This window comes from Peromyscus eremicus, chromosome 4 (genome assembly GCF_949786415.1).
Source record: "Peromyscus eremicus chromosome 4, PerEre_H2_v1, whole genome shotgun sequence".
In the NCBI taxonomy this organism is placed as follows: Eukaryota; Metazoa; Chordata; class Mammalia; order Rodentia; family Cricetidae; genus Peromyscus; species Peromyscus eremicus.
In genome coordinates, this window is record NC_081419.1 from 92,960,610 (window position 1) to 92,968,688 (window position 8,079).

Consider the following 8,079-nt stretch of genomic DNA (forward strand, 5'->3'; position numbering starts at 1 on the left):
CCACTCCAGAAGATTTCTTATGTATAGTAAGACATGGACTAAGCAAGCAAGCAAGCTAGTGTGCCTGTGCGTGCACACACACACAAACAACTATCCATTGCATGTTCTTCCTTCAGAACTAAGTCATAAGAGTTGTAGATGTGTGATCATCCAGCACTGTGGAGCATCGACAGCTAAACACAATTCTTCCCTAATAACTTCATAGTCAACCAAGGGAATGAATGAGTCTACCTGAAGCTAGATCCAGAGGATGAAGACTCATTTCTTGGTACTCAGTCAGTAAACACTATGGATGTCTTAACTATGGATTTGTGCATCAGTCCTTCCTCATAGTTTTCCAGAGACTAGAGGTTGGAGTGTCCTGTAATAGTTCAGGATAGTGTGAGGAGTAGCCTCAGTGTTGATGGGGTGTTCTTTTGAGCAGAGGCCTGCTGATGGGATTTAAAAAGTAAAAAGTTGCAATCATTTTTGTCAACCAAATCTGGAAGTTGCAAGTCATCCAGTAGATGGCGCCTCGCACTCTTTTATCACTTCGATTTCTTTTCTATTACTAATTCAAGTAATTTTTCCCTCCCGGGCTTTAAAATAATGTACCACTGTTGATTGTTCTCACTCGGTACGGAAAAAGGAGCTGAGGTACTGGTAGTTATGGATCAGGAGGTCAACAGGAGAGAGAACCCTGGTATTCTTATGGCAAGTCGTACTGTAGTTTCACCTCAGAGTAAGAAGTAAACGACTAGTCATGGAAAGAAGCAAGGCCGTGAGAGGTTCAAGAGTGAGCCTCCTGAAACGGGATGAGTGCACCAAGCCCGCCAAGGCTCAGAGAGCATCTGGAGGAAGGGGAAGACTTCAGGAGCCAGAGGATAAGGAGGGTGCCTTAAAAAGCCTTCTAGGAACGCCATGGCCATTGCTCTCGTTGTAGCTGTGGTTACCTCCGCAAGACCAGCACAAGATGGAGTCCATCAACATTTCAACATGGTGACGGAGGGGCTCATGAAGGGCCACCCCTCCCTGAGGGGCTACTGACAGTTAATGGTGGCTGGGGGAAGGAATGTCATTTGTTTGTTTATCTATCTATCTATCTATCTATTTATTTATTTGGTTTTTTGAGACAAGGTTTCTCTGTGTAGCTTTGGCGCCTTTCCTGGAACTCGCTTTGTAGACCAGGCTGGCCTCGAACTCACAGAGACCCACCTGCCTCTGCCTCCTGAGTGCTGGGATTAAAGGTGGGCACCACCACCACCCGGCGGAATGTCATTTTCTTCAGTGGTCTAACTACTGGAAAGTTGCCCAGGCCCCAGAAAATAACCTCCCACCCATTACAAGCAACCTTCATTTAACTCAGTGTATCACACATTAAAAAAAACAAACATGTGACAGCAGGAGGGGACTTCTTGGAAAGAAGGGTTTTGGTGGAAGAGGAACTGGGGATGAGAGAGGGTAATGGGGTTGACGATGACTAAAATTTATTAAATACATGTAAGAAACTATGTAAGGATAAATGTTTTTTTAAATGAGCTTCTAATTCATTTTTTTACTCTTGATTTTTATGTTGTTTTTTGTTGTTGCTGTTTTTGTTTTTTGTTTTTTGAGACAGGGTTTCTCTGTGTAGCTTTGGAGCCTGTCCTGGAACTCGCTCTGTAGACCAGGCTGGCCTCGAACTCACAGAGATCTGCCTGCCTCTACCTCTGGAGTGCTGGGATTAAAGGCACCAATGCCCAGCTGATTTTTTTTTTATAATTAATCATTTTTATTTTGTATGTGAGTGTTTAACTTGCATTTATGTATTTGCACTGTACAAATGCCTGGTACCCAGAGAGTCCAGAGCTCCTGGAATTGGAGTTAGAGCAATGTTGGTTTTAAAAAATGATAAGCGGCGCTGTTACGGGGCAAAAAGGTCATGAGACACAACAAAGCCCAGTATCAGAGCTTTATTGGGGGGCAGGGAACGAAAGAGAGTGACCAGGCTTGGGGGAGACACAGAGAGAGAGAGAGAGAGAGAGAGAGAGAGAGAGAGAGAGAGAGATATTGGGGGGAGGAGAGAGCAGAGAAGATGGGGAAGGAGTCTGTGTCCGGCTTTTTAAGGATTCCCCTGTACATGCACATGTGGGTTTACCCAGCTACACCACCCATACGCTGATTGTGTGACCACACTAGGAGCATTTGCTCAATCACGCAGCACACGGATGATGTAAGACACAAGACCCCTGCTTAGCGACTGAACTGCGCAAGTGTAGTCATGCAGCTGGAGTGACAGAATCCTAACAGCCACCTGGTGCAAGCTGCCATCTGGGTGCTGAGAACTGAATCCCACTCTTCTGCTGAGCAAGTAAGTGCTCTTAACTGATGGGCTATCTCTCCAGCCCTAGATTTTTTAGTATTTTTCAGAACACCTGAAGATTTTCCTTCGTGCAAATAACTCACCTGGGGCTGCAGAGATGACTCAATGCTAAGAATACAGGCTGCTTTTCCAGAGGGCCCAGGTTTGATTCTAGCACCTACATGGTAGATCACGACCATCTGTAACTCCACTTGGAGGGGATCCAGTGCCATCTTCTGGCCTCGGTAGGTACTGAACACAGGCATACATGCAGGCAAAACACCCATAAAATACAAATAAAAACTTTAAGAAGGGTTCTGCAGGGATGGCTCGGTAATTTAAGAGCAGTGGACTTGAGTTTGATTCCCAGCATCTACATGGAGTCTTAGAACCATCTCTAGCTCAGTTCCATAGGATCCAACACCCTCTTCTGGCCTCTAAGGGTACCAGGTATGCACATGGTGCACAGATGTGCAGCCAGGCAAAACATTTACACACACAGCATAAAAATAGTGAAGTAAGAATGATTAACAAGAATCTACCTGCTTTATTGTCATGGTTGTTGTTTTTGACAGGGTCTCTCATCATGTAGCACAGGCTAGCCTGTAATTCATATTCTTCCTATTTCAACCTCTTTGACTGCTTAGATTACAGGTCTGCAGCTGCCCCTCCCCCAGCTTCAAATACCTTTTATTTGTAGAAACTGGACCCAAAAGAAATCATCATTATGAGAAGCTGGTAAAACCCAGGCGATGATTCAGTGCCACTCTACATTAGCTGGCACTGAACACTGCCTGACAAGTGCTGGGGGTGGCGGGGCATGCAGAGGGCTATGTATAGGGGAGGTACAAAGGCTCCACACCGAACACTGCCTGACAAGTGCTGGGGGGGTGGGGTGGGGATGCAGAGGGCTATGTGTAGGGGAGGTACAAAGGCTCCGCAGCCAGTGAGAGGTGAAGACTTGGTGGAAGGAAATGGAGGGATGTACAGAACCCGGGGCTCGGGGATACTTGATGAGAGTGACTTCTCTTCTAGTTTCTTACCGGTTGTGATAAAATACTCTGACCAAAAGCAGCTTAGGAGAGGAAAGGGCACAGCTCACAGGTTACGTCCAACACTGAGAGAAGGAAGGGCAGGAACTGGAAGCAGAACCCATGGAGGAATGCTGCTTGCTGGCTTGCTTGCATGCTCTTAACTTTGCTTTCTAATGCAGGCCTGGACCATCTGCCCAGGGAATGGTGTCACCCACAATGGGCTGGACCCCTCTGCACCAACTAGTAATTAAGAAAACCCACAGGCAAAAAAAAAAGAAGAAAACCCACAGGCAAATCTGCTTTGGGTGACCCTTCAGTTGGGACTCCCTTCTCAGGTGATTCTAGGCTGTGTTGAGTTGACAGGTAAAGCTAACTAGGATATCTAAGTTGAGATCTGAAGGACAGGCAGTAACAAACAGGCTTGCTAGTTACAGGATAAGGAGTGGGAGATTAGAGGCCTATTTCAGGGAGAGGGTAGAGCTAGGCCCATAATCCCAGCTACTCTGGAAGCTGATGCAGTAGGATCAAAAGTTCAAGGCCAGCCTGGGCAACTAGTTGAGGGGCTGGAGAGATGACTTGGCTGGTAAAGTGATTAGCCAAGTTCAAACACTAGCATCCACATAAAAATAAAAAGCTCTTTATTTATGTGTTTTTGTTTTTTTGAGACAGGGTTGATGATATAGCCCAAGCTAGCCTCAAGCTCGCACCTTCTGTTGGGACTGAGTACTGAAGGGTCTCCACACAGCTAGCTCCCTCATGGGCTCTTCACCTTTGCTGTGACTCAAATGCCTTTGACAGCCTAGTGAAGCTCATGGATCTCGTCTGGAAATCACTTCAATTTATTCTATTTATCTTATGGGTGTGAGTGTTCTGCCTGTGTGTCTGTAAGTGTACCATGTGCACACCTGATGCTGAAGGAGGTCAGAAGACAGAACTACATCCCCTGGACCTGGAGTTATAGACAGAGTGGACTGCCATGGGGATGCTAGGAACCATTTCTGCAGTCCCAGAAAACGGCTTTTCTTTCTTTCTTTTTCTTTTTTTTTCCCTGGAGTTGAGGATCAAACCCAGGGCCTTGCGCTTGCTAGGCAAGTGCTCTACCACTGAGCTAAATCCCCAAACCCCTCTCTTTCTTTCTATTTTTTTTTTTTTTTTTGGTTTTTGAGACAGAGTTTCTGTTGTAGAATAATCTTTTTATGTACTGTGAAGATGTGTCTTTGCCAAGGCACCTTCTGATTGGTTTAATAAAGAGCTGAATGGCCAATAGCTAGGCAGGAAGAGCTTTTGCTGGACTTCCAGGCAGAGAGAGAGAGAGAAGAGGAGATGAATCTAGGCGTGGGAAAGATGACAGAGGACACAGAGAGGGAACAGGAGGTACAAGATGGAAGAGAGGTAAAAAGCCACAAGACAAAAACATAGATTAATATAAATGGGTTAATTTAAGTTATAAGAGCTAGTAGGACAAGCCTAAGCAATGGCCAAGCTTTCATAATTAATAATAAGTCTCTGTCATTTTTTGTGAGCTGGCAGCTCAAACAAAAATCCATCTACAGGTTTCACTGTCTTGTGTGGCCCTGGATGTCCTGGAACTCACTCTGTAGACCAGTCTGGCCTCTGCCTCCTGAGTGCTGGGATTAAAGGCGTGTGCCGCCACCACCTGGCAAGAACTGCTTTTTATGCATAAAATAAACTGTGTTGGAATGCAAAGGCAACTATGAATGTTGGAATACAAGTACCAAAATATTTTATTTTTTATTTTTAATTATGTGTGTATTTTTAATTAAGTGTATGTGTCCATGTATGTTTATGCACACCGGTGTGGATACCCACATAATCCAGAAGAGGGTGCTAGATCTCTCAGAGCTGGAATTATAGGTGGTTTTGAGCCACCTGATGTAGATAGTGGGAACCAAACTTGAGTTCTCTGCAAGAGCAGTACACTCTTTTAACAACTGAACCTTGTCTTTTGTCCCTTTATATATATATTATATATATATATTTTTTTTTGGTTTTTCGAGACAGGGTTTCTCTGTGTAGCTTTGCGGCTTTGCGCCTTTCCTGGAACTCGCTTTGGAGACCAGGCTGGCCTCGAACTCACTGAGATCTGCCTGCCTCTGCCTCCCAAGTGCCACCACTGCCCGGCTTAATATATTTTTAAATTGGGTGTGGAGAGATGGCTTGGTCGGCAAAGTGCCAGCATGAGGACCTCAGTTCAGATCCCCAGGATTCCCATAAAAGCTGGGCATTGTGGTTTCATGCCTGTAATTCCCATGTGGGTAGGGTTGGAGACCAGATCCCTGAAGGTCCCTGGTCAGACTGTCTAGCCCAATCAACGCGCTCTAGGTTTAGTGAGAGTCTCTGCCTCAAAAAATAAGGTTGAGATTAATAAAAAAAAAAAAAATCTGTTATCAACCCTTGGCCTACATGTGCACACAGATGAACACAAACACAATCAAAAAAGAATTCCATGCAAGGCTGGAGAGATGGCTCATTGGTTATGAGCACTGATTGCTTTTCCAGAGGACTGGGGTTTGATTTCCAACATCCACATGGTGACTCCCAATTGCCTATAACTCCAGTTCCAGGGGACCCAGTGTCCTCTTCAGGCATATATGGGTATCAGACACACATGAGGTGCACAGGCATGCATGCAGTCAAAACACCCATACACATAAAATACATTTTAAAAATCCACATACATACACATGCTTACAAAAATATTTTAAAATTTGTGGAATAGTAAATTATGTATTTAAATTTTTTTTTTGAGGCAGAGTCTTGTATAGCCCAGGCTGGCCTCAAACTGCCTAAATAGTTGAGGATGACTTTGAACTCCTAATCTTCCAAGTGCTGAGATTACAGACATGTGCCACCATACCCAGATCCTTTTCTATTAATGTACAATGTTACAAAAATCTAATGGCAGGTTTAAAAATGACCATAATTTTGAAGTAGTGAATACTGTCTTAGGCTGTTTTCTGTACAACAAAATTTGTTAAACCGGATAATTTATAAAGAATATAAATTTAGACCGGGGCGGTGGGGGAACACACCTTTAATCCCAGCACTCGGGAGGCAGAAGCAGATGGATCTCTGTGAGTTCAAGGCCAGCCTGGCCTACAGAGCAAGATCCAGGACAGCCAGGACTGTTACACAGAGAAACCCTATCTCGAACCCGCCCCCACCCCCAAAAAAAAGAAAAGAGTGTTTTCAATGAGAGATTATGCAAATGAAGATGAAATCTGCCTCTCCCTCCCAATATGCTACTGAGTTGTCTGCAAGGCCCTGGAGGGATGTATGTCCTGCCAGGACAGAAAACGAACAGGAAGATGTGGCTGAAGAGAACTGACTAAGCATGCTCAGGCTGTGGCAGGATCAACATTCCCAGGGAATTTGGACTGAAAATGGAGGAGGCAGGACACTGCCTTCCAACTCTCAGACTCTCGGTGCCACAAATCTCGCTGAAGCACCTGCCAGGTGCTGGGTTCTTGAACACTGTGCTGGGCAGATGCCTCACTGGGGACTGTTAAAGCATCATTCACTAAGAACTTGTCACTACCACACAGGATGGTAGTTCTACATGATCACATGATCACAGGGTTCTGTAGAACATAACCCACACAAAATGCATGGTGCTCTTAGTTATGTATAAAAAAAATGAAGGTTGTTAAACATGAGTTCAATGAATTCTGATGATTTCACAAGAGGAAAATCTGTTCTTTTCTTGCTTCTTAATCCTCTTCTCTGGTTAAATCTAGAAGATTCAGCTTGTTGTCTTCTGGAAAGGTAGTCATGTTCCTGTTCAGTGGTTTCCAGATCTCACCAAGGTTTCAGATGTCATAGTCATCTTTTTAATGTATGCATTGGAAACCTAACCCCTAACCTGCTTGAGGACTGGAAGAGGTAGCCTTTGTAATGCAATATGGTACTTCTCCGTCTGGAAAGGTATTACAAACCCTGAGATAGCCCGAGTAGTGGGATATCCTTGCCATCCTAGCATTTGGGCAGGATGATTTTGTGTTTGAGGCCAGCCTGGACTACACGGTGTGACTGTCTCAAAACAACACCCCTGGAAGCAAGACGACAGTCGAAAGGAACGACATCCTTTGGAAAACACCCCAATAAGAGGCACACGGTGTGGCACGGCTTGGCTCTAGGTCTACCACCTTCAGAAGCTGACCTGTGGCAAGTGTGGCTACCCTGCCAAGTGCGAGAGAAAGTATAAATGGCGTGCCCAGGCTGAGAGACAAACACTCCCGGGACAGGGCGAGGAGGCACCTGAAAACTGTCTACCGCAGATTCCGACAAGGATTCTGTGAATGAGCGAGCGTCTGTACATAAGAGGGCAGCTGCTGCCGCATGCAGTGCATCTTGAGGGGTTCAGTCAGTCATAAAATAAACGTTCTGGTTTCAAAAACTTAAAAACAATCACAACAGTCCCCGAATAAGAGCCCTTTAAATAACTGATGCTTACCTCAGAGCTAGGTCACTTCATGTTCCAGACCACTACTGAACACGTGAGCTGTAGTTATAGTCTCTGTGCTGTTTTTTACTTTGTAAGAAATTAAATCCAGTACAATCTCTGATTCCTAGAAAACTTTTTTTTGCCTTTTCTTCATCTGTGAGGTCATAACGCTTCAAAGGCTGCTTTTCAAATATTTTCTTCCAATCCTAATACCGCAAAGAAAAACTCCTCCATGCCGAGACTAACGGTGCTAGATAAAA